Raw genomic sequence first — 19,713 nt, forward strand, 5'->3', positions numbered from 1 at the left:
AGGCACTGAGTTCAGTGACACAGCATCTCAGCAGCAGTGACACCCCCTCCCCCATCCAAGTGGCCCTGTCTTGTAATTCTTCTCCTCCGCACTATACTGCAGACATGCACGGAAAAGATGACACACCTGGGCTTATTTCTAAGAATTGAGGAAAATTCTGAGACCAGCCCCTAGGAGAGGGTAACAGGGAGGTGGCAGAGAGAGGGCAGGTGCAGTTCCAGCTCAGTATTCCAGAAAGCCACCCAAAGTGGGGACACAGCGACTTCTTGTCTGCTGTCTGTGTGACCTTGGCCAAGTCGCCTCCCCTTTCTGGGTCTCAGTTTCCCCATCTATAAAATTAAGGGGGTTGGACTGGAGCAGAGCTCCCTCCTGTGGCCCAGGACCTCCCTGGGGCTCTGCAGCAGTGTTTTGGACGCTGCCAGCCATGCAAGTGGAGGGGCAAGGGTGCTGGGGCTCTTCTGCCATTCCTGAGCTGACCTGCTTCTAATCTATGTATCTAGCTTCCTCCTTTAGCTTTCATTTGAAAAACAAATGAGAGCAACAGGTCCGGAAGCTTTCTGTGGCATCTTCCATTGTCCATTTAATAGGCATTCATTATTTCCCCCTCTTTTTTGGTGGGCCAGGGGCTGGGGCAGTTGAGACACCCCCCCCCCAATCCAGGCAGGATTTCTGGCTCCTGGAACACTCAGTCAAGTGGGGGAAATCAGACAAATGCCCAGCCCATCAGCGGTGACAAGCCAGCCTGCTCGTGAGCTGGCACCATGCCGACTATACCTCCCCAAACCCCAGAAAGGGATCCTGCTGGCTTTACTCTGACTTTTAAAGCCATAATGAGAGAACCCACTTCCTTCTCCCCAGCCTGACAGCCCAGAGTTTCATTAGCGTCGTGTGTTTTGGCATTTGATTTATTCAAACTGACACTCAAGCAAACTGTCTTATACTCCTCTCTAATTGTGGGGAAGGGAAGAGTGTGCAAGTTTATGGTGTGATTTCAAAGCTTCAGAGTCAGTCTTGGGTTTTGCTGCTTGCTGGCTATGTGCCCTTAGGCAGGTTAATTACCCTTTCTGAGCCTTGGCTTTCTCAACTGTTAAAACTGGGGATGATGATAGGTCCCATCTGATAGGATTGTGCTGATTAAATGAGATTGTGCTTGTGAAGTCCTTAGCACAGTCTTTGGCACTCAGTACAAGTTCAATTAATGGTAGTTCCCCCTCCTTTTGAAACTATTAATTGTGTGGGGTTCCTGTCTCTGTTTTGAGATCAGAAGCACTTTGAGGGATTTGGGCTGTATCTGAATCCATTTTTGATGTTCTCCAATATGCCTAGCAGTTTGCTGGCACATTCTAGGCACTCAATAGCTAGATTTATCTAATTGCATGGAGGAATCAGGAGAAATTCTCTGTTACAGTGGTTCTCAAAGTCTTGTCCTCAGACCAGCAGTGTGAGCATCACCTGGGAGCTAGAAATGCAGATTTTCTGGACCCATCTCAGACTCACTGACTCAGCAGCTCTGGGAGGTTGTGGGGTAGGGGTGGCGGTCTGGCACTTTGGGTTTTTACAAGCCTCCAGTAATTCTGATGCATTTTTAAGTTTGATAATCACCTTTCTACACCAATGACTTTCAAACTTGTTTTGAAACTTAGCAATACTTTTTAAAAAGTTCCAAATGAAATCATATGCAGAAGTCAAGATATAATAGGTGAAAGAGAAGCTACTTAGGAATCATGGGGTAAGAGCAAGACCCCTGCCTGCCTATCCTTCTCTTAGGAGTCCTCAAACACTTAAGACCTCTGGAAATAGAGTTGAAAAAGCACGGCCTTATGATTTTTCATCCTCCTACTCATCACCTAGCCGCCCATCTATCCACCCACTCATGCATCCATTCGTACACTCAGTATCTCTTAGCACTTACTACATTCCAGCATTTCAATATGTTACCTCTCACCTACTTGGTAAGTGGCAGAGCCAGGATTTGAACCCAGCATGACTGGCTCCAGGGTCTATGCAATTAACCATTACATGATGGTTGCTGATATTGAGAAAGAAATGTGAAGAAGGAGCAGTTCAGGGCTTAGAAAGATAGGATAGCAACTGACAAGTAAGCTAAACATCACTTCTTCAAGATCACCATGGTTACCATTTCCAGAGCACTTCCTATGGGCCAGGCTAACCCTCCTTCATCTTCACAGCCACCTGGCAAATTGGATGTTACTGGCCTACTTTCTGGGGAAACTGAGGCACCAAGAAGTAGAATTACTTGCTCAAGGGCACACAGCTAAGCAGTGGCAACCCCAGAATTTGAAACTAAGTTTGTTGGACTCCAACCCCCATAATCTTAAGGGGGTTAAAAAGGTGAAGGGGAAGCCTTAGAAAGTTGGAGTGACCTCAGGGCAAGGGGGTCTGTTGACTGGGTTTGGGGACAAGGTTGGGCTGACCCAGCCTTGGAGCCAAAGAGAAGACAGAGAGACAAAGAGGATGAGTGAGAAAATCAGGGCCCTTCCTGAACTTTCCAGCCCAGAGTGTCCACATTATGATTGTATCCCACCAGCCGACTTTATGAAAAAGTGTGTGGGCACTGGAGCCAAGTGGTGGTGGTGGTTTAGTCGCTAAGTCATGTCCAACTCTTGTGACCCCATCGACTGTAGCCTGCCAGGCTCCTCTGTCCGTGGGGTTCTCCAGGCAAGAATACTGGACTGGGTTGCCATTTCCTTCTCCAGGGGATCTTCCCAACCCAGGAATCGAACCTGGGTCTCCTGTACTGCAGGCAGATTCTTTATCGACTGAGCTACAAAGGAAGCCAAGTGAGACTGGGCCATATCCTGGCTCTGTCTCTTGCTGGCTGTATGACCTTGGGCAAGCTATCTAACATTTCTGAGCCCCCGTAACTACTTGCCTTTCAAAACTTAGAAAATCATGTTAACAAACAAGGCACTTGGGTAGGTAGTAGGCATTCAAATAATGCCCTATTGCCAAATGCCATTCATTGATTCATTCACTGGGTAAATATTGACTGTAGCACATACTGTCAGTGCCCCAGTCACCTTGGTGTCCACCATTCATTCCCCTATGTGCTCACATCCAGCTTCCAGCTGCCAGTACCTGCAATGGTTTCGTAGAGGAAATAATGGGAAATTAACATCACCCACCCCCTGAAGTGCCTTTAACCAATACCTGATAGGAGTTGGAGGACTTCAGCTCCCTTGACCCCGAGGAGGGTAACTTTGAGATGTATGGTCTACACTGGCTCCCAGGTGCCCCCACAAGGTTCAGCTGCAGTTGCCTATAGTGGTAACTTACTAGATAGCGCCCCCTTTCCTGGCTCCTTCCCTTCCCCATCCCTCCTGCACACTCTCCTCTGGGAGTTTCCTGGGATTACCTCCTGAAGAAATTTCCTTGTACTCCAGCACCTCAGGTTCTGCTTCTGGGACATAAAAACTCAAACTAAACTAAGACATTGATTAAACTCCTACTATGTGCCTACCAGGTGCCATCCTATGCCTAGATTAACCAGACAGGGTCCCTGCTGTCAGCTCACTGCCTACAGTCAGGCCATCAGAGAAACAGAGAATAAAAAAGCCTGTAAAGATTGAACTGCTTTCAGTATATGAAGCCCCAGAATGTTAAGGCCTCTTTCTTAGAATACGTCCAAGAATCACAATTATTTTTCTCCAGTCTTTCTTTGATGACCCAATGAATAAGCATTTTGAGGCCAGAATCCACATCTTCTTGTTCATTTCCCACTCCCCTGCAAATTGCCTAGCCCAGGGCTTGGCATTCACTTATCTGATAAAAATCCAATGAGCACCCAGAGTATGTTCTAAGTTGTGGGGACACAGCTAGCAGTGAGCAAAAGAGACCCGTTCCTAGCCCTCATGGACTTGACCGAATGCAAACAAGTAAAGTGGAGAAGGAAATGGCAACCCGGCCCAGTATTGTTGCCTGGAGAATCCCATGGACAGAAGAGCCAGGGGGCTACAATCCACAGGATCACCAAGAGTCGGACATGATTGAAGTGCCTTAGCACAAACAAGTGAAGGCAAACATAATATAAAAGTCCACAAGTAAACAGAGAGTATAACGTCATTCTGTGATAAATACAAAGACAGCAGGGCGAGGAGGAGACAGAGAGGGAGCTGGGGCAGGGAGAGCGTCTTGGAGGATGTGCAGACCGTTGGTGCTCAGTAAAGGCTGTTGAATACAGGAAGTACAAGCTTTAGCTTTTGTGGTCAATGAGTAATGCCACAGTGAGAAGAGCATCTTCAACACAGAAAACTGTTCCAAGCACTTCAAACCCTGCTGACCCCTCTCTGAGTTGATGCCACAGGAAAGATTTCAATGACTTCATTCAGAAATCTGTTAGGTCCCCAACACAGACAAGTACTTGGGCCAATTAACACCCCCGAGAGGAAGGCAGCCTTGATGTTTGATCAATACGAGTAGGAGTGCGGCCAGAATCAATGAGGGGCTGTCTGAGGTCTTGGGAAACCACACGGCACTGGAAAAGCAGGTTCTGGAGCAGTTTCTGCAGGAAGTCTCATGACCACGAAGTGGCTAAAACCAGCAGCAGCGAATCCTCACCACCTACTTCCTTGGCGCTGGGCACATTGTTAAGAGTATCATAAGGGCCACACCCGTTGGAGGCTCACAAAGACCCTGTTTGCTGCTGATGTTGTTTATTCACTAAATCGTGTCTGACTCTTTGTGACCCCATGGACTATAGCCCACCAGGTTCCTCTGTCCAAGGCATTTCCCAGGCAGGAATACTGGAGTGGGTTGCCATTTCCTTCTCCAGGGGATCTTTCTGACTCGGGGATCGAACACAAGTCTCCTGCATTGGCAGGTGGATTCTTTACTGTCTAAGCCAGCAGGGAAGCTCAAAGACCCTGTTAGGTGGCTACTGTCATAACCCCATTTTCCAGGGGAGGACATAGAGGATCAGAGGAGGTCAAGTAACCCGCTCAAGGTCACACAATGACAATGCGGTTTGTTAAGGGCTACGAGGGGGGGCTGCTAGTGGGAGCATAGAGGAGGTGTGCCTACCCAGTCTGGGGTAAAGGAACTCCTATGCCTGTTGGTGTAATATTCTGAGTTGAGGTCTGGAGAAGGTTGAAGCTGATGCAGGAATGGTGGGAGGTAAGGAGGGAGAGGAACTCTTTCCAGTAACATGCAATGCTTGAAAGTGAGGGCACATTCAGGAACCTCTGGGAGGTAGAACTTTGCAAAAAGGTAGAATAAGGCAACCCCTTGCCTTATTTTGTGTGGTTCAGGGTTTATCTGGGTGGATGTCACATTTCCGGAGCTGTGGTTTAATGCTAGGCTGGCTGGCACTCCCCAGAAGGGCTGTGTGGGTGGTGTGGGCATCTTAGGGGTGATTCTGAGGGATTCCCTACTCCTCCTTCAGGTGGCGAGGTTATCCTTGTGCCTGTCTCCCTGGGCCCCATGGAAATTCCTGGGGTCAGTGATTGGACTCCACCATCCCAGCAGGATGAAGGCTATTCATGTTGATTCTTAGATTAGCTTGTGGAGTCCACAGAGGTGATGAGCAATCAGGGGTGAACACAGCAGCTGATGAGGTTGTCAGCATGTGCCCCTGCCCATACCCAGGGTGGCAGCCTCCCACCCAGACCCTCTGAGGGTGCTGGGAACTACATTGAGCAGCTTGATCAGTGGTCATCTGTGTATAGTCTCCAAGGCTCTGACTGTGCCCCCAAGCCCCAAATTGCTTGATGTGACCCTCTCTTTCCCTCTCTCTGACCACGCTCTAGTCTGAGCTGCCATCTTCCTCACCTGGGACACTCCATCAGCCTCAAAGGCTCCCTGCCCGCTGTGATCCAGTCTCCCCGCACAAATCAGAGTCACCTTTCCAAAATGCAAATGTGACCACTTTAAAGTCTCCAGTGCCCTCGAGTGCTTAAAGCCCAGATTCAGTTCATTAATTTTTCCAGCCTACAAATGGTGATTGAGCACCACTGATTCTTCTGAGGTCTGATGAGGCATTAGCCTCTCCAGTGACTTGACTGTATTGCCGTTTTGATAGGAGTGAGTCTTGTGAGGACATCTCTTATTTTTGGGGGCCCAGCATTTACATCCCTTCTTCTGGCAACTGCACCCCAGTTTTCACTGGCGAGTGCCCCCCTTTCACATGCAGTCCTGGAGCCCATGAGGCTCAGCTGTTCAGCTATTCTTCAGAATCTTAGAGCTACCTTGAATTCCTCCAGTACATTCCTTGTTTTGTCAGACTCAGTTGTTGGTGCTTGAAACCAAAGAAACCCTGATGGGTGAGTTCACCTCTCCTCCTTCAGCCTGAAAGAGCTGTGAGTTGGCTATACTTTGCCCAGGTCCACTTGGACCCTTCTGCACCCTGCGTGGTGCCCTTGGAGGCTGAACCAATTAGCCTAGGCCCTTGCACCCAGCTTGCAGGGGCATTCAGCCAATGGAAAGCATCACACAGCAATGTGGGCGGGAGGAGAGAGAGGCTGGATTTAATCCTCCTGGGTCCCTCCCTGAGGGCTGGAGGTGCAGTGGCTGTGCCCCTCCGTTAAAGGCAGTCTTTCACACACAGTTCACTCCCCAGGTCCTGTTAGCGGCCCCTTCCTCTTGCTCTTTGAGGCTCCCCCCAGTTCTGGTTTTGATCTCCTTGCTGTCCAAACGACTCTCAAGAGTCTTCTCCAGCTGTTGAAGAAGACTCTTGAGAGTCCCTTGGACTGCAAGGAGATCAAACCACTCAATCCTAAAGGAAATCAACTCTGAATATTCATTGGAAGGACTGATGCTGAAGCTCCAATACTTTGGCCACCTGATGTGGAGAGCTGACTAATTAGAAAAGACCCTGATGTTGGGAAAGATTGAGGGCAGAAGGAGAAGGGGGCAACAGAGGATGAAATAGTGGGATGGCATCAGACTCCATGGACATGAGTTTGAGCAAACTCCAGGAGATGGTGAAGGACAGGGAAACCGGGCGTGCTGCAGTCCATGGGGTTTCAAAGAGTCGTACATGACTTAGCAACTGAACAACAATAACTAGTTCTGGGTCTTGCACTGCCTCTTGCTGGTTCCCCTTGACCCGGACCACACCTTTGTAAACAAACCCTCCACAGATCTCCCCTCCAATTACATAGTTTGTATGCGTATCCTTTTCTTGCCAGGGCCCTGACTATTTCAGGGGAGGCATCTGCCACCACCTGTGCCTGTTTGTTAGAAGCTGTGGAGGGTCTCCCAGGGTCCTTGGTGCATGGGGGGTAGGGTGGGGGATGGAAGGCCCGGGAGAAGACAAAGAGAAATCTCCTAAAGTACCCCTAAAATGGGAATGCTAAGAAGAGCTCCATCTAGAACAAGCTCTGGGCTGTAAGTTCACCATTTCCTTGCTGTGTGACCTTGAGAAAAACCACTTCCTATCTCTGAGCCACATCTTCTCATCTGTCAAATGGGAATGATAATAGAACTTCCTGCATCGGGCTCTGCTGGAGAGTCAATGACATCATGGTATTCATCCATTCTTTCATTGACTCACTCAACAAATATGTATTGAGGGCTCTGCTGGAAAGTCAATGACATCATGGTATTCATCCATTCTTTCATTGACTCACTCAACAAATATGTATTGAGGGACTTCCCTGGTGGTCCAGTGGCTAAGACTTTGCTCTTTCAATGCAGAGGGCCCAGGTTTGATCCCTGGTCAGGGAGCTAGATTGCACATGCCAGAATCAAAAGAACCTGTATGGCACGATGAAGATCAAAGATCCCATGTGATGTAACTAAGACCTGGTGCAATCAAATAAGTAAATAAAATTAAATATTAAAAAATGTATCGAGCCCCTGCTATGTGCCTGGCGACGTGCTGGGTGCTGGGGACCCCAGTAGAGAGCACAGATCCTGCTCTCAGCCTCCAGCAGCTCCCAGCCTATGTGGGGAAAGGCACGTAGACAAAGAGCCATACAACCAAATATCCAGTCGTTCACTGTGGAAGTCCTTCTATGGGGGGCCCAAATGGGACTGAAAAGTCTTCTCTGAGGAAATAGCTAGTGTGTGAGCTGAGTCTCGGAGGATGAGGAAGCCCAGCTGGAGGGTGTACCAAGATAACAGATATGTCAGGGGCAGAGGTGGCTGTTGGAGGGGCTGTGAGTGGCGGGGGAACAGACAATGAGGAAGAAGAGGTGGCAGAGATCAGGCTAATCAGAGCTTTGCCTCCCTCAGTGACGGCTCTGCATGTTATTCCGGGAATGAGAAGAGACATGGGTGGTCTGATTTATGGCTTGAAGGACCACTCTGGCTGTTATATGAAGAACAGACTAGAGAAGGGCCAGGATGGAGTCAGGGAGACCAGAAGGGGACTGTTGCAGTTGCCCAAGTGAGGCAGGATGGTGGCTTAGGCTGCGGAAGTGGCAGTGAAGTTGGAGGAAATGAGCTGAGGCAGAGATGGCCTGCTGGCCACCACAGATCCACTTCCATAGTGTATTGCTGTGGCTGGGAAGCAGCTCTCCTGCCATGGACTACACTTCCCAGTGCCCTTTGTGGCTGGATGAGGTCATGTGACTTGTTCTCACCAATGAAATGAGAGCAGAAGTGATGGCCTCACTTCTGAACTGAAGCAGGTGTGTATTTCCCACCTTCTCTTTTCCTGTCCATTGGTTGGAACCAAAAAGCCCTACAGGATGGTGGAGGCACAAGATGGGAGCCCCTTGGGTCCCTGAATCACCATCTGGACCCCTAAGTGGACTTTATTTGACCTATGTACACATTTCTCTGCTACGGAGCCACTGAGATTGTAGGGTCTAACTGTTACAGTTAGACTAAGCAATGGGCAGACCAGTTAGGAGAAAGAACCAGAAGGACTTGGTGATGGGTTGGATGAGCAAGGAGGAGGTCAAGAATAACTTCTATGTTTTCACTTGAGCAATTGTGCAGAGGAAGTTAATGTTTCCTGAGCTGGGGAAGATGGGAAAGGTGGAAGAGAGTTTTTTTCCCCCCTTCTTTCTTCCTTCCTTTTATTTCTTTGTAGGAGTGAAGAGTTGAGTTTAGAACATAATGTTTACAATGTTTGGGAGACATTTGAATGGAGATGTTAAGTAGAAAGTTAGATGTAAGAATTCAGAAGAGGTCTGAGCCAGTGATGTAGTTTGGGATTTGTTGTTTTGTAGACAGTGTTTGAAGTACATAGTAGGTCCTTGATAAATGTTCTCTGAATCAGAATGTGAGTCATGTCTTCTTCACTTCTACTCAGCATTTGGAAGTCGATGAGCGCAAATCATCCCAAAGTAGTTAATGACCTCTATCCCCACCCCAACAGCAAGCTGAACAACCACCCACTCTCTGCTCTGCGCTCCTCTGCTCATTGAAGAAGAGTCCCTTTGAGCTCAGAAAAAGTTGAGAATCTAGCTATTCAAAGGCTGAATGAAGGTAATTCTGATGACGCTTGAAACTGCCTTCCTGCTGTGTTGGGTAAAACACTCCTCTTTGATGCAATAAAATCACTTGTATCTCTGCCTTTTATGTCCTCAAGCAACTTCACCTAATGGGCTGGGGTATGAAAACAGTGTGTGAAAGAGCAAGGCTGGGCTTCACCTGCCTCCAGATGAGGCCACTTGTCTCTTCCCAGGTCTTTTATTCCCCGGATTTTACAGTGGCTGCTGCATAGGGAAGGTCTTCTAGGCAGACTGGGGAAGCAGTTTGGAAGAAATTCTTGGCAGAACTGGTATTTTCACTCCAAGGAAGCAAAACAAATATAGGCACCCCTCAGCATTCATGGGGAATTGGTTCCAGGAACCCCCCCAACCCAGTGATCCCAGAATCCATGGATGTTCAAGTCCCTTATATAAAATGGGGAAGCACAGTTGGCCTCTACTATCTGCGGGGTCTGTATCTGTGGGTTTTGGATTCTTGAATTCCAGCAAACGAGGACTGAAAAATGCAGAACTGGTAAATGCAAAGCAATGGGATTGGCAGTTGGTTGACTCTGCAGATGCAGAACTGGACGTGGAAGGCTGATTGGACCTGCAGGAGCCCACCAGTTGGACTCAAAGAAACTGGTCACATGGGGACTTGAGGAATTGGGGAGTACAGGTTCTCTCTAAAGGGATGGATGCAATGGGGTTCCAGCGGATTGTTGCCATGTGGAATGCAAATCCAGTATCACTGGGTCTTCTGACTTCTCAAGAGATGCTTCAAATACAGATTTTATATGAAATCTAAATTTAAAATGCTGGCAACTAATTACATTTTAACAGTGCTTGTGCATATGATGTCTTGAAACCAGCTTGCAGCCCTCAGGGACTTGTGGGGTGGACGTGTGCCTCTTTCCTAAGTAATTGCCTATGGGGGGGAAATATGTAATCATTTTGGAATTGCTATTGAACCAGTGCAAGTTCATCAACTCAGCTCTATAAATTGTGAACCATAATTTGTGTGTGTGTGTGTTTAACCCCCTCTTCCCTGATAGCTCAGTTGGTAAAGAATCTGCCTGCAATGCAGGAGACCCCAGTTCCAGTTCCTGGGTTGGGAAGATCTGCTGGAGAAGGGATAGGCTACCCACTCCAGTATCTTGGGCTTCCCTTGTGGCTCAGCTGGTAAAGAACCCACCTGCAATGTGAGAGACCTGGATTCGACCCTGAGTTGGGAAGATCCCCTGGAGAAAAGAGAGGCTACCACTCCAGTATTCTGACCTGGAGAATTCCATGGACTGTATATAGTCCATGGGGTCACAAAGAGTCAGACACGACTGAGCGACTTTCACTTCATTTCACTTCACTTTGGTGAGGTAAGCCTTTTAGGTTTTTCAATAGGTGAGAAAGAAAGTCAAGATAATGGTGATGGGGAGCAAACCAGACCTCGAATGGGAGGCTGTGTGTCTCACTCGGTGCTGAATCCTCGGAACTGAGCAGGTGCTTGAAAATATTGTTGGATAAAGTAATGAATGGGAGGGGATGGACAAATAAAAGTAGAAGCAAACACAGAATCAGGTTTGCATGTTCCAGGGCGTGGGAACCCTTAGTGGCCCAATGGTCTCCTAAGCCCCACATTTTAGTTCTGCTACATTTATTTATTAGATAAGTGTATGTACTTGCCTACACTGGGGCTTAGTTGCTTAGTTATGGCTTGTGGGATCTTAGTTCCTTGACCAGGGATTGAACCTGTGCCCCCTGTGGTGGAAGCGTGGAGTCTCAGCTACTGGACCACCAGAGAAGTCCCAGTTCTGCGACATTTCAATGATCTTCTGAAGAGGCCACCTCTTTTGTGCTGGTGCAATGTATAATGGTTGGTTCTTTCCTTACTCCTTCCTTCTCTCCCACCCCTCTACTGTCATAAGTATTGAAGAGAATTGGAGAATCAAGAGGATGCAGAGTCCCGTGTCCACACAAGCCTCACCCTACCATCCAATCCATTTTTCTTACTGCAAAAAGAGTGACATCATCCTGTCACCCCCTAACTTCAAGTTCATCAGTGGCCTTCCATTGCTCTCAAGATAACTACTGACTCCTATCAAGTGCATCTTCTGCCCAATCCTCCTTCCCTGGCTCTCCCCTCCCACACCTGATGACCTAGACTCCAGCCAAACACAGAGACTCACAGTTGTTAGCAGGGACTCACCCCAGGGCCTTTGCACAAGTGCATCTTTATGCCTTGAAGCCATTTCCACTCCCTCTTTACCTGGCTAAACCCTATGTCTCTTTCACATCTCAGCTGAGACCTCACTGCCCCCAGGAGTCCTCTCCTATCTCCCGACACTGGGTTTCATGGCCCCCTCTGTGTTTCCTGAGTTCCCCAGACTCCCTTCCAGCACAGATGACACGACTCTCAGCTCCCTGCCTGCCTGCCTCTGTCTGTGTGTCATGTTCAGGGTTGGGTGGCTTTCTGTTGCCTAACAGAATTGCAGGAAAGACTTCTGAATGAATACCATCTCTCCTTTCCCCTCTGCCTCCTGAGCCTGCAGGGCCCTGTGAATTTTAAAGAGAGTTAATGGTCCTCCACAGGGTAGGGAGTGTGAGGTTATGGAAGGGGCCCCTTCCACAACAGAGCAGGAAGCCATACCAATGGCAAGTCAGGGTCAAAAGAAAGCATTGTTCCCTTCCGGGGGGGGTCCTCAGATAGAGACCTCACAAAGTCGGTGCCACTTCTGGTGTCAAGGGAGCATCCTATGGGACAAAAGAGCCGGAGAGGGGTGTGTATACGTGTGTGTTACACCCCAGTACTTTGCAAGGGTCTCAAATTCAGACTCATCAGCAGCTTTGCCCCCAGGTGCTGGGCAAGAGGCTCTGTGGCGTGGTGGTTACTTCCTCTCTGACTGTAGTATCCAGCTTCCTGGGTTTGAATATTGTCTCTACTATACTTTTATTTATATAATATTACCCAGCTGGGTGCCCTTGGCCAAGCCATTGAACTTCTCTGTGCCTCAGTTTCCCCCTCATGTAAAATTGCCTTGAGGAGGACAGTATTACGTGTTGGGGTTGGAACGGGCATTCGGTGCTATGAGGTTGCTGAAGGGTTCGGTGCTGGGCTGGGGTGGGGTGTAGGAAGAGCTGGAGAAACCTCTGTGTTTATCCTTGTTCTGCTTTGGGGACTGACATGGAAATGATTCTGCTCACCACAAGACCCAGCCTCCCCTCCCAGCTCTCCTGCAGACTCTCTGGGCAGCCTTGAGCAGGTTCCTTCTCCTTTCAGGGTCTCCGCAGCTGCTCATGGAGTTTCCCGCCTCAAGACGGATGGGCCGTGCCAAGCATTTGGGAAACAGCTGTATGACTGCCTGGCCTGAGCCCGCCCTTTCCGGGTGTGGGTTAGAGGGCAGGTGGGTGGGAAGTGGGTCTGAATCACTGCGGGGACTGACTAGTCTGTGGAAGCCCTGGATGACGGGGGTACAGGGCCAGCAAACCAAGGGGGCCACAGGCAGGGTGACCGACGGTGCTGGTTTGCCTGGGACTGTCCTAGTTTTATCACTGAACCTTGCACATACTGGAAACCCCTCGGCCCTGGGCACACTGGGACCACTGGTCACCCAAGCACATCAGACGCCCCCTGAGTGGGATCCTAACACTTCTGGGATAACGAGGTTGAGGGAAGATCAGATGTGGCTACTGGGGAACTGACAAGGGCGACGCAGCATCCCACCCCTGGTCTTTCTCTTCTTGCATAATTTCCCCCCAGATGTCAGACAACCTATGAAATGAAAGCTGAGACTTTTCCAGACACGGGGCCTGTTCAGGCTGTACCCTCTGCCTGGAACTGCCTCCCTCTGCTCCTTTTCTCCAGAAACAAAGGTGTGTTGTATAGTACAGGGAACTGTAGTCAATATCTTGCAATGACTTATAACAGAAAATAATTTTAAAAATAATGCATGTGCACAACTGAATCACCTTGCTATGTACCTGAAACACTGTAAGTCAACTATACGTCAATAAAATATATATATTAAAAAAAAAAAAGAAATCCTACTCATGGCTCAAGATCCAGGTCAATTCTCAGCCCCCATTTCCTCACCTGCTGGCTGGACAGCCGGGTTCCAGGCAGAGCAGCAGTCACCCCTCCCTGCACACGACCCCTCTGGGACCCTGCAGACATCCCCCCATACTGCTGCGGGTGCCCACAGGCAAGTTGCTGGGACACGTCCATCTCCTTGTCCACACAACAGAAATGTAAGAGAAGCGGCCTCGTAGGGTTACCAGGACACACACCTCCCTTCTCCTCCTGGTCCTTTTCTCTCACCTGCTTAAGAACTGGGAGCCCAGAGTGTAATTTGGTGAAGCCACTATGGAGAACAGTATGGATGTTCCTCAAGAAATTAAAAAGAGTTGTCATTTGTGCCAGCAATCCCACTCCCGGGCATAGATCTAGACAAAACTATAATTCAAGAGGACACATGCACCCCAGTGTTCATAGCAGCACTATTTACAACAGCCAAGACATGGAACCAACCTAAATATCCATCGACAGATGACTGGATAAAGAAGATGTGGTGCATATACACAATGGAGTACTACTCAGCCATCACAAAGAGTGACATAATGCTATTTGCAGCTACGTGGATGGACCTAGAGATGATCACACTAAGAAGTCAGAAAGACAAATATCATATGATGTTACTTATATGCAGAATCTAAATTATGACACAAATGAACATATCTACAGAACAAAGACAGACTCGCAGACATAGAAAACAGACCTGTAGCTGCCAAGGGGGAGGGGACAGGGGAAGGATGGACTGGGAGTTGGGGATTAGCAGATGCAACCTGTCATATATAGAATGGATAAACAACAAGGTCCTACTGTATAGCACAGGGGACTATATTCAATCTTCAGTAATAAACTGTGATGGAAAAGAATATGAAAAAGAATGTGTATATATGTATAACTGAATTACTTTGCTGTACAGAAGAAAATGAACAAACTGTAAATCAACTGTACTTCAAATGAAAAAAAAAAAAAAGAAGAAGAACCAGGCTTACATATGTATCCATCCCAGGCTGGCCTTTAGCTCTCTGTATACATGTGATGTTTCATTGTTGAATCACAGATTTCAAAACCTCCTTTCAAAGGCCTTGAAAGGGCCTTTGGCAAGACAACTACGAGCACAGTGAACATCTGTCGAGTGCTTACCGTGGCCCTGTGATGTTCCAGGCTGCAGCCGCTTTGAATTCAGACATCGCTGCTGGTTTATCAAGTGTTGACCACATGCCAGTCACGGCACAGAGCCCTCCACACCAGTGATTCTCAGCAGGGGTGACTTGGAACCCCCGGGGGACTCGAGGCAACCTCTGGAGACATTTTTGTTGCCACGGCTGCGGGAGGGGTGCTACTGGCATCCAGCAGGTGGAGGTCAAGGACGATGCCTAACGCCCTACAAGGCACAGGGCAGCACCCCCCCCCCCCCAAACAGTTATACATACCAATGTATCGACCATGCCAAGGTCCAGAGACCCTGCTCCACCCGTGTGAGCTCTTATTTCACAGAGGAGGAAATGGAGACTCAGGTCCTGGCACGTGCCTGGAGGAATCCGGATGGGACCCCCGGTAAACATGATGCCGAGTCCCATGCTCTTTTCACCCCAGCTTGTGGGGAGCGACTCAGAGGGGTGTGTAGAGGCGGCTGCCTTGGCAGGAGATGAGGGGAGGCTTGGCTGGAGTTGACGGACCCTCCTGATTAGCTGAGTGCAGCCCTGTCTGAGGGTCACTGGAGGGTCGGCTTGGGAAAGAGTGGCCTGCCAGAGCCCAGAGCCAGCCCTTCGGGAATTCTCATGGCCAGCCAGAGCCACCACCAGATGGGAGGCCGAGTGGAATTTAATATCTGACCATCTGCAGCCAGCAGCTCCCAAGTTTGGCAGGCAGCCCTCCCTGTAGATGGAAAGGGTCTGCTGGCAACACTCTGTATTCTGCTGCTGGTTCTAGAAGACCTGATCACTGAAGACACAGTACCTCACACACCACCCCACATCTCATACACACACACACACACACACACACACACACACACACACACCTTCAGTCCCTTGGGTGCCATGAGCTCTGATGGACACTGAAACCATCCATCTCTCTGTCACATGCCTGCTTCTGCTTCCTTAGGAACCTGGTAGACACCAAGCTACGATAAAGGGGATCTTGGTCCCCTACATCAAGCTGAAGGGAAAGCATCAACATTTCTGGGTGCATCAAAGGACATTCATGACTGGCAAGGGGAGGGGGTCCTTTATCTGACCCGGGCATGCCCTAAGCCATCAGAAAGGCCTTGTTGGTCCCCTCCCTCCTGTGAGCTGCCTGCCAGCACTTAAGTCTCTTGATCCACTTCCAGGAAGATATAACCAGCTTCACACCTTGGGGACCCAGGGGTCCTGAGGCGTTACAGAATCATTCTAAAGAGGCACAGTTCTTAATCGCAGCAGGGGTTCCCAGTAATGAAAGGTTTCTATCAGGTACCAGGCACTGTGATCCATTGTCACCTTTAAGTCCTGAGGATGCCTCTGATATTGAACCCCATTTTCTGATGCTCAGAAAGGTGAGGGCTTTCTCCCAAGATCACAGAGCATGTGCATGATTTCAGGGTTTTCTAGTAAGTTGAGAGTTGTCACAGCTCATGCAGAAGGGTCCAGGGTAGAGCTGGCATACGGCAGACACCCCAGACCAGCCCATGTCCCTGTGGGGTCTTGGGAAGCCCTGTGCAACAAGCAACAAGGGCTGTTCCCCATTAGCCTCTCACCTGGATACCTCCCAGGTGTCGGGGGCACGCTCTTCTTTCGAGGTGGTTGAAACACACCCACTTGCCATCGATGACTCTTTTGATCAAAGCCTTCTTTAGAAATAGGGCCATGACCCACTTTGTAGCGATTACACGTCTGAGAAAGGTCCCAGCTCCTGAAGTTGCATCTTGTGAGCCCTCGCCCTGTCCGGAAGTTGCATCCTTCCCTGCTGGTTTACTTGATTAGCCAGGTCTGAGCCCAGCACAGGGAACACCAGCATGAGGGCAGCACGCCTCTGCCTGGCACATCCCATGTGCTGAGAGCCGGCGTTAGCTTGGCACCCAGTCTCTGAGGGCTGCTTTGCAGTCTCATGCCTTCTCATCCTCTCAGTGGTCCTGCGAGGTTGGATTACCATCATTTCCTCTTTGAGGCCTGGCAGCTGGGGCTTCCAGGCGTTTGTGGTTTGCTCAAAGTCCTGCAGTCAGATGGTGGCCAAGGTAGGGCAGGGAACCAGGTCTGAGCTGGGGTGTGTGTCCCCGTCCCTCCTGAGTATGAGCTCTGAAAGCCTGCCCTGTTGCCCTGATGGGGTCAGGAAGGGATGAGACCATTCTCTTGGCCTCCTGGGTTCTACCACCTTTCGAAGTTCAAGGCAGTTTCTTCACCAATGGGACCAGCTCTACACTCTTGCTTTTAACCTGAGCAAACAGGGCTGGCTAGCTGGCTACAATTCTCCAGTAACTTTCAAGTGTCCAATGTAACCAAGCCAGATAGGCTAAAGAGTTTCCTTCTGTTGACCCGGGCAAGGAAATCATATTACCGAATTACGGTTCATTTGCAAAGTTCCCTTGACCAGCCAGTAGGCTGGCTTCCTGACCCCATTAATCAGATAGTCAACTTCCATGTTCAGGGTGGCCCAGACGGTCTGTGGCTGGATCCCAAAGGACAGTGGCCTGACCTTTGTGGAGTGAGAGGTCAATGATCGAAACACGGCTCAGATTCCAGTGGCTCATCTCAATTTCTGGGAGAGTTACCTAACTCCTCTGAGCCTCAAATTTCTCACTCATAAAACAGGGATGGTAACAGTATTTGGAAGACTTCCCCCCCCCCCTTTTAGTATGCATTTTCCTTTCTTATCAGCACCCCCATCTTTTAAGGGGTGGTTTGCCTTTCTCTGTTGGATGATCATTCATTCTGCTCATCCCTTGCCAAGGGGTGGGTAAGACTTAGCCTAGCTGTAGTGAGGATTAAATGGGTGTTGCCTGCAAAGCATTTAATCCAGTGCCTGGCATTCAGTGAGGGTGCTAACTGTCTCTCTGGGGTAGGAAGCCCCCATGGTGTCCCCGATGACCCTGCCTCCCAGTAATCATCCTTGTATCCCTCGGAACCCTCCCCCAATGAGGTGTGGCTGGGACCTAGCAATTGCTTCTAACCAAGAGAACCCAGCTAAAGCAGTGGATGTCACTTCTTAGATTTGGTTCCGAAAAGATAGAAGCTTCTCTTTTCTTGCCTTTTCCTGTCCTTGCCTTAGAGACGGGTAAGTGAGACAATGCCTGCAAAGCATTTAACCTTGGTTCTCTCTCTTGGAGTCTTCGCCCTGGGGGAAGCTGGGGAGAAAGCCAGGAGCTGAGGATGGAGAGCCCTACATTGTGGTGAGGAGCTGATGTCTCCTGGCAACAGGCGGCGAGACCCACACTGAAGAGACTCGCTGACTAGCTGTGAAGTGGATCTTCCCGCAATGGAGCCTGGAGATGACTGCTGGTCTTCTGTCTTGCCTGACCCTTTGGGGGGTCCATGAGGACTATGGTTTTATTTTTTCTTTATTTAAAAAAATTTTGGCTGTACCTGGCAACATGTGAGACCTTAGATCCCTAACCAGGAATTGAACCTATGTTGGAAGGTGGAGTCTTAATCACTGGACTGCTGAGGAAGTCCTGGGACTGTGGTTTTTAAAGTGTCCTGCAAGCTCTGAAGCCCTCTAAGGGATTTGCTATTTTTCTGTAAACTATTACTCCAGCAGCTGCCAACTCAACCTCTCGAGACCAAAGTACACAGTGTTGAGCCCATTGGTCCACTTGACATTTCAAATTCCCAGTTTGCAGATGTGAAAACTGAGGCTGGGAGAGATTAAGAGATGTGTCCATGGTCACACAGCCAATACAGGGCCAAACTGGGACTTGCCAGAGTGGGCCTGGTCAATGAACATCTGCCTCCCGACAAATCTGGGTCAGTCTTCTGAGAAACGGGTCCAGGGAGCCCTTTCTCGTTCAAGAAACAACCTTAGCCTGTGCCAGGGTTGGCGAAGGTCATCCATGTTGTCTTTCCCAAGGGTCCGCCAAACCTGAGACTGGTCCCAAGAGACCCAAAGATTAATGTGTCTGACCTTGCAGCATCTTCCTCTTAGGTTGAAGAGGGTGCTGGGACAGCCTGAGTGGAGGCAGGGGGATGGCTGAGGTGGATGACCAGGACCTGAACTCAGAGGCCCTGGCCACAGGCCTCTGACTGTGGGTCTCTGGAGGCCCCCCTAGTGGAAAGTGGCCTCCACCTGTATGATTGAAGGCTGAAGGATCCGCACTATCAGTCTCCTTCGCAGGGACTCTCATCTGAGCCAGAGGTTCATGGTTGCTGTGACCTCATCCCCTGTGTCCGTCCCTGCTTCCCCGTAATTTATGTCCACGTCCACGTTAATTGATGCTGCAGAGGCCGTGAACTGGGCTAATAGTTTCCAAATAGCCGATTGCAAGGTTTCTTGGCTGATTATGAGGCATTAGAGTGGGAAGTGGCAAGGTTCTGCTGTAGGATAATTAGTGAAGGACCCGGGGGACGCCATCTGCCCGGATGGGATTCAGAAGCCTCCGTGTGGCGTGGTCACCCGGCGCCCTCTGAGGTCCTCCAACCCCAGACGGCAGGAAGGGTACATCTCCTGGGTGGAGCTGGAGGAATTCTCCTCTGGGGTGATTTCTTCAATGTCCCCCATTTTCATGTGCTGATGACGTGACAGACAGAAAGAAGCCTAGAGGCATTTCCCTGGCGGTCCAGTGGCTAAGACTCCATGCTCCCAAAGCAGGGGGTCCAGGTTCCATCCCTGGTTGGGGAACTAGATCCCACATACTGCACCTGAAGATTGTACATGATGCAATGAAGACTGAAGATCCTGTCTGCCACAACTAAGACCTGGCGCAGCCATATAAATAAATAAACAAAAATAAATATATGAGAAAGAAGCCCAGTGATGGGCTTCAAGGACCCAGAGGAAGCAAATGCTTATCAGATAATAATAATAATACCCATCTTAATAGTATTTGCTATATGCTAGGCACTGTGCTAGGACTTTCCTTAGATCTCTTCTAATTGACATGCCCCCCTGGGGGGAAGGTCTCTTGGCATTCCCATTCTACAGATGAGAAAACTGAGACATGAAAGGTGATGTCACACACCTCAAATGAGAGATGGTGTTTGAGGAAGGGCTGGGCTTACCTCTGTGTGGTCTGGCTCTAAACCACCACTCCCCACAGCCTCTCCAGGGCACAGTGGGACAAGCTTTGGGGTTGTTTTTTTT

General features: G+C 49.4%; 1 protein-coding gene and 1 non-coding gene across 2 annotated transcripts in view; one reads left to right on the top strand and one right to left on the bottom strand.

Moving 5' to 3' along the window:
• The window catches only part of NOS1 (nitric oxide synthase 1), a 192,328-nt gene that overhangs the window by 130,385 nt on the left and 42,230 nt on the right, over nucleotides 1-19,713 (bottom strand). The window lies entirely within an intron of this gene.
• Nucleotides 7,611-7,683, top strand: TRNAE-UUC (transfer RNA glutamic acid (anticodon UUC)). The gene has a single exon. It is a non-coding gene; the product is annotated as a tRNA-Glu (tRNA).

Source organism: Dama dama, chromosome 5, assembly GCF_033118175.1.
Source record: "Dama dama isolate Ldn47 chromosome 5, ASM3311817v1, whole genome shotgun sequence".
Classification (NCBI taxonomy): domain Eukaryota; kingdom Metazoa; phylum Chordata; class Mammalia; order Artiodactyla; family Cervidae; genus Dama; species Dama dama.